The following is a 7,398-nucleotide window of genomic DNA, read 5'->3' on the forward strand; positions in this document are numbered from 1 at the left end:
ATCAATTCGGAAGCCAGAACTTTTCAGCTCCAAAAATCGCAAAAAGAGTGAGGCTAACCCCTTTGGATTTTTAGTGAAAATTTCAAAGGCTTTAAAAAAGGCTGCAATTGTTTCTTTGGGGCACTATTCCAACGTAACTTTGCAAAAGAAATCGGTTGAGCGCAGTCCCAATACGCTGCGAGCTACGAATCGAAAGTAAGAGCCGAAAAACTGCAGATTTTCTTCGTCATTTCTCCGCTGCTGGTCCTAGGCTATTTTTCATGTGTTTTCTGAGTTCCTGGGCGTCGAATTAGTCTGAAAAGCGTCATACGGATCGATTCCCAGACAAAAGATTTTTCGGCCAAAAAAAATCCAAGGCTAACCCCTTTGCATTTTTGGCGAAAATTTCGACGACTTTGAAAAGTGCTGCAATTAATTCTTTAGGGTACTATTCCGACGTGATTTTGCGAGAGGAATCGATTAATCGCAGTCCCGATACGCTGCGAGCAACACCTGCAAAGTTACAGCCGAAAAACTGCAGATTTTCATCGTCATTTCTCCGCTGCTGGTCCTAGGCTATTTTTCATGTGTTTTCTGAGTTCCTGGGCGTCGAATTAGTCTAAAAAGCGTCATACGGATCGATTCCCAGACAAAAGATTTTTCGGCCAAAAAAAATCCAAGGCTAACCCCTTTGCATTTTTGGCGAAAATTTCGACGACTTTGAAAAGTGCTGCAATTAATTCTTTAGGGTACTATTCCGACGTGATTTTGCGAGAGGAATCGATTAATCGCAGTCCCGATACGCTGCGAGCAACACCTGCAAAGTTACAGCCGAAAAACTGCAGATTTTCATCGTCATTTCTCCGCTGCTGGTCCTAGGCTATTTTTCATGTGTTTTCTGAGTTCCTGGGCGTCGAATTAGTCTAAAAAGCGTCATACGGATCGATTCCCAGACAAAAGATTTTTCGGCCAAAAAAAATCCAAGGCTAACCCCTTGCATTTTTGGCGAAAGTTTCGACGACTTCGGAAAGTGCTGCAATTAATTCTTTAGGGTACTATTCCGACGTGATTTTGCGAGAGGAATCGATTAATCGCAGTCCCGATACGCTGCGAGCAACACCTGCAAAGTTACGGCCGAAAAACTGCAGATTTTCATCGTCATTTCTCCGCTGCTGGTCCTAGGCTATTTTTCATGTGTTTTCTGAGTTCCTGGGCGTCGAATTAGTCTAAAAAGCGTCATACGGATCGATTCCCAGACAAAAGATTTTTCGGCCAAAAAAAATCCAAGGCTAACCCCTTTGCATTTTTGGCGAAAATTTCGACGACTTTGAAAAGTGCTGCAATTAATTCTTTAGGGTACTATTCCGACGTGATTTTGCGAGAGGAATCGATTAATCGCAGTCCCGATACGCTGCGAGCAACACCTGCAAAGTTACAGCCGAAAAACTGCAGATTTTCATCGTCATTTCTCCGCTGCTGGTCCTAGGCTATTTTTCATGTGTTTTCTGAGTTCCTGGCCGTCGAATTAGTCTAAAAAGCGTCATACGGATCGATTCCCAGACAAAAGATTTTTCGGCCAAAAAAAATCCAAGGCTAACCCCTTTGCATTTTTGGCGAAAATTTCGACGACTTTGAAAAGTGCTGCAATTAATTCTTTAGGGTACTATTCCGACGTGATTTTGCGAGAGGAATCGATTAATCGCAGTCCCGATACGCTGCGAGCAACACCTGCAAAGTTACAGCCGAAAAACTGCAGATTTTCATCGTCATTTCTCCGCTGCTGGTCCTAGGCTATTTTTCATGTGTTTTCTGAGTTCCTGGGCGTCGAATTAGTCTAAAAAGCGTCATACGGATCGATTCCCGGACAAAAGATTTTTCGGCCAAAAAAAATCCAAGGCTAACCCCTTTGCATTTTTGGCGAAAATTTCGACGACTTTGAAAAGTGCTGCAATTAATTCTTTAGGGTACTATTCCGACGTGATTTTGCGAGAGGAATCGATTAATCGCAGTCCCGATACGCTGCGAGCAACACCTGCAAAGTTACAGCCGAAAAACTGCAGATTTTCATCGTCCTTTCTCCGCTGCTGGTCCTAGGCTATTTTTCATGTGTTTTCTGAGTTCCTGGGCGTCGAATTAGTCTAAAAAGCGTCATACGGATCGATTCCCAGACAAAAGATTTTTCGGCCAAAAAAAATCCAAGGCTAACCCCTTGCATTTTTGGCGAAAATTTCGACGACTTCGAAAAGTGCTGCAATTAATTCTTTAGGGTACTATTCCGACGTGATTTTGCGAGAGGAATCGATTAATCGCAGTCCCGATACGCTGCGAGCAACACCTGCAAAGTTACGGCCGAAAAACTGCAGATTTTCATCGTCATTTCTCCGCTGCTGGTCCTAGGCTATTTTTCATGTGTTTTCTGAGTTCCTGGGCGTCGAATTAGTCTAAAGAGCGTCATACGGATCGATTCCCAGACAAAAGATTTTTCGGCCAAAAAAAATCCAAGGCTAACCCCTTTGCATTTTTGGCGAAAATTTCGACGACTTCGAAAAGTGCTGCAATTAATTCTGTAGGGTACTATTCCGACGTGATTTTGCGAGAGGAATCGATTAATCGCAGTCCCGATACGCTGCGAGCAACACCTGCAAAGTTACAGCCGAAAAACTGCAGATTTTCATCGTCATTTCTCCGCTGCTGGTCCTAGGCTATTTTTCATGTGTTTTCTGAGTTCCTGGGCGTCGAATTAGTCTAAAAAGCGTCATACGGATCGATTCCCAGACAAAAGATTTTTCGGCCAAAAAAAATCCAAGGCTAACCCCTTGCATTTTTGGCGAAAATTTCGACGACTTCGGAAAGTGCTGCAATTAATTCTTTAGGGTACTATTCCGACGTGATTTTGCGAGAGGAATCGATTAATCGCAGTCCCGATACGCTGCGAGCAACACCTGCAAAGTTACAGCCGAAAAACTGCAGATATTCATCGTCATTTTTCCGCTGCTGGTCCTAGGCTATTTTTCATGTGTTTTCTGAGTTCCTGGGCGTCGAATTTGTCTAGAAAGCGTCATACGGATCGATTCCCAGACAAAAGATTTTTCGGCCAAAAAAAATCCAAGGCTAACCCCTTTGCATTTTTGGCGAAAATTTCGACGACTTTGAAAAGTGCGGCAATTAATTCTTTAGGGTACTATTCCGACGTGATTTTGCGAGAGGAATCGATTAATCGCAGTCCCGATACGCTGCGAGCAACACCCGCAAAGTTACAGCCGAAAAACTGCAGATTTTCATCGTCATTTCTCCGCTGCTGGTCCTAGGCTATTTTTTATGTGTTTTCTGAGTTCCTGGGCGTCGAATTAGTCTAAAAAGCGTCATACGGATCGATTCCCAGACAAAAGATTTTTCGGCCAAAAAAAATCCAAGGCTAACCCCTTGCATTTTTGGCGAAAATTTCGACGACTTCGGAAAGTGCTGCAATTAATTCTTTAGGGTACTATTCCGACGTGATTTTGCGAGAGGAATCGATTAATCGCAGTCCCGATACGCTGCGAGCAACACCTGCAAAGTTACAGCCGAAAAACTGCAGATATTCATCGTCATTTTTCCGCTGCTGGTCCTAGGCTATTTTTCATGTGTTTTCTGAGTTCCTGGGCGTCGAATTAGTCTAAAAAGCGTCATACGGATCGATTCCCAGACAAAAGATTTTTCGGCCAAAAAAAATCCAAGGCTAACCCCTTTGCATTTTTGGCGAAAATTTCGACGACTTTGAAAAGTGCTGCAATTAATTCTTTAGGGTACTATTCCGACGTGATTTTGCGAGAGGAATCGATTAATCGCAGTCCCGATACGCTGCGAGCAACACCCGCAAAGTTACAGCCGAAAAACTGCAGATTTTCATCGTCATTTCTCCGCTGCTGGTCCTAGGCTATTTTTCATGTGTTTTCTGAGTTCCTGGGCGTCGAATTAGTCTAAAAAGCGTCATACGGATCGATTCCCAGACAAAAGATTTTTCGGCCAAAAAAAATCCAAGGCTAACCCCTTTGCATTTTTGGCCAAAATTTCGACGACTTTGAAAAGTGCTGCAATTGATTCTTCAGGGTACTATTCCGACGTGATTTTGCGAGAGGAATCGATTAATCGCAGTCCCGATACGCTGCGAGCAACACCTGCAAAGTTACAGCCGAAAAACTGCAGATTTTCATCGTCATTTCTCCGCTGCTGGTCCTAGGCTATTTTTCATGTGTTTTCTGAGTTCCTGGGCGTCGAATTAGTCTAAAAAGCGTCATACGGATCGATTCCCAGACAAAAGATTTTTCGGCCAAAAAAAATCCAAGGCTAACCCCTTTGCATTTTTGGCGAAAATTTCGACGACTTTGAAAAGTGCTGCAATTAATTCTTTAGGGTACTATTCCGACGTGATTTTGCGAGAGGAATCGATTAATCGCAGTCCCGATACGCTGCGAGCAACACCTGCAAAGTTACAGCCGAAAAACTGCAGATTTTCATCGTCATTTCTCCGCTGCTGGTCCTAGGCTATTTTTCATGTGTTTTCTGAGTTCCTGGGCGTCGAATTAGTCTAAAAAGCGTCATACGGATCGATTCCCAGACAAAAGATTTTTCGGCCAAAAAAAATCCAAGGCTAACCCCTTTGCATTTTTGGCGAAAATTTCGACGACTTTGAAAAGTGCTGCAATTAATTCTTTAGGGTACTATTCCGACGTGATTTTGCGAGAGGAATCGATTAATCGCAGTCCCGATACGCTGCGAGCAACACCTGCAAAGTTACAGCCGAAAAACTGCAGATTTTCATCGTCATTTCTCCGCTGCTGGTCCTAGGCTATTTTTCATGTGTTTTCTGAGTTCCTGGGCGTCGAATTAGTCTAAAAAGCGTCATACGGATCGATTCCCAGACAAAAGATTTTTCGGCCAAAAAAAATCCAAGGCTAACCCCTTTGCATTTTTGGCGAAAATTTCGACGACTTTGAAAAGTGCTGCAATTAATTCTTCAGGGTACTATTCCGACGTGATTTTGCGAGGGGAATCGATTAATCGCAGTCCCGATACGCTGCGAGCAACACCTGCAAAGTTACAGCCGAAAAACTGCAGATTTTCATCGTCATTTCTCCGCTGCTGGTCCTAGGCTATTTTTCATGTGTTTTCTGAGTTCCTGGGCGTCGAATTAGTCTAAAAAGCGTCATACGGATCGATTCCCAGACAAAAGATTTTTCGGCCAAAAAAAATCCAAGGCTAACCCCTTTGCATTTTTGGCGAAAATTTCGACGACTTTGAAAAGTGCTGCAATTAATTCTTTAGGGTACTATTCCGACGTGATTTTGCGAGAGGAATCGATTAATCGCAGTCCCGATACGCTGCGAGCAACACCTGCAAAGTTACAGCCGAAAAACTGCAGATTTTCATCGTCATTTCTCCGCTGCTGGTCCTAGGCTATTTTTCATGTGTTTTCTGAGTTCCTGGGCGTCGAATTAGTCTAAAAAGCGTCATACGGATCGATTCCCAGACAAAAGATTTTTCGGCCAAAAAAAATCCAAGGCTAACCCCTTTGCATTTTTGGCGAAAATTTCGACGACTTTGAAAAGTGCTGCAATTAATTCTTTAGGGTACTATTCCGACGTGATTTTGCGAGAGGAATCGATTAATCGCAGTCCCGATACGCTGCGAGCAACACCTGCAAAGTTACAGCCGAAAAACTGCAGATTTTCATCGTCATTTCTCCGCTGCTGGTCCTAGGCTATTTTTCATGTGTTTTCTGAGTTCCTGGGCGTCGAATTAGTCTAAAAAGCGTCATACGGATCGATTCCCAGACAAAAGATTTTTCGGCCAAAAAAAATCCAAGGCTAACCCCTTTGCATTTTTGGCCAAAATTTCGACGACTTTGAAAAGTGCTGCAATTAATTCTTCAGGGTACTATTCCGACGTGATTTTGCGAGAGGAATCGATTAATCGCAGTCCCGATACGCTGCGAGCAACACCTGCAAAGTTACAGCCGAAAAACTGCAGATTTTCATCGTCATTTCTCCGCTGCTGGTCCTAGGCTATTTTTCATGTGTTTTCTGAGTTCCTGGGCGTCGAATTAGTCTAAAAAGCGTCATACGGATCGATTCCCAGACAAAAGATTTTTCGGCCAAAAAAAATCCAAGGCTAACCCCTTTGCATTTTTGGCGAAAATTTCGACGACTTTGAAAAGTGCTGCAATTAATTCTTCAGGGTACCATTCCGACGTGATTTTGCGAGAGGAATCGATTAATCGCAGTCCCGATACGCTGCGAGCAACACCTGCAAAGTTACAGCCGAAAAACTGCAGATTTTCATCGTCATTTCTCCGCTGCTGGTCCTAGGCTATTTTTCATGTGTTTTCTGAGTTCCTGGGCGTCGAATTAGTCTAAAAAGCGTCATACGGATCGATTCCCAGACAAAAGATTTTTCGGCCAAAAAAAATCCAAGGCTAACCCCTTTGCATTTTTGGCGAAAATTTCGACGACTTTGAAAAGTGCTGCAATTAATTCTTTAGGGTACTATTCCGACGTGATTTTGCGAGAGGAATCGATTAATCGCAGTCCCGATACGCTGCGAGCAACACCTGCAAAGTTACAGCCGAAAAACTGCAGATTTTCATCGTCATTTCTCCGCTGCTGGTCCTAGGCTATTTTTCATGTGTTTTCTGAGTTCCTGGGCGTCGAATTAGTCTAAAAAGCGTCATACGGATCGATTCCCAGACAAAAGATTTTTCGGCCAAAAAAAATCCAAGGCTAACCCCTTTGCATTTTTGGCCAAAATTTCGACGACTTTGAAAAGTGCTGCAATTAATTCTTCAGGGTACTATTCCGACGTGATTTTGCGAGAGGAATCGATTAATCGCAGTCCCGATACGCTGCGAGCAACACCTGCAAAGTTACAGCCGAAAAACTGCAGATTTTCATCGTCATTTCTCCGCTGCTGGTCCTAGGCTATTTTTCATGTGTTTTCTGAGTTCCTGGGCGTCGAATTAGTCTAAAAAGCGTCATACGGATCGATTCCCAGACAAAAGATTTTTCGGCCAAAAAAAATCCAAGGCTAACCCCTTTGCATTTTTGGCGAAAATTTCGACGACTTTGAAAAGTGCTGCAATTAATTCTTTAGGGTACTATTCCGACGTGATTTTGCGAGAGGAATCGATTAATCGCAGTCCCGATACGCTGCGAGCAACACCTGCAAAGTTACAGCCGAAAAACTGCAGATTTTCATCGTCATTTCTCCGCTGCTGGTCCTAGGCTATTTTTCATGTGTTTTCTGAGTTCCTGGGCGTCGAATTAGTCTAAAAAGCGTCATACGGATCGATTCCCAGACAAAAGATTTTTCGGCCAAAAAAAATCCAAGGCTAACCCCTTTGCATTTTTGGCGAAAATTTCGACGACTTTGAAAAGTGCTGCA

This window comes from Diprion similis, chromosome 11, assembly GCF_021155765.1.
Source record: "Diprion similis isolate iyDipSimi1 chromosome 11, iyDipSimi1.1, whole genome shotgun sequence".
Lineage (NCBI taxonomy): Eukaryota > Metazoa > Arthropoda > Insecta > Hymenoptera > Diprionidae > Diprion > Diprion similis.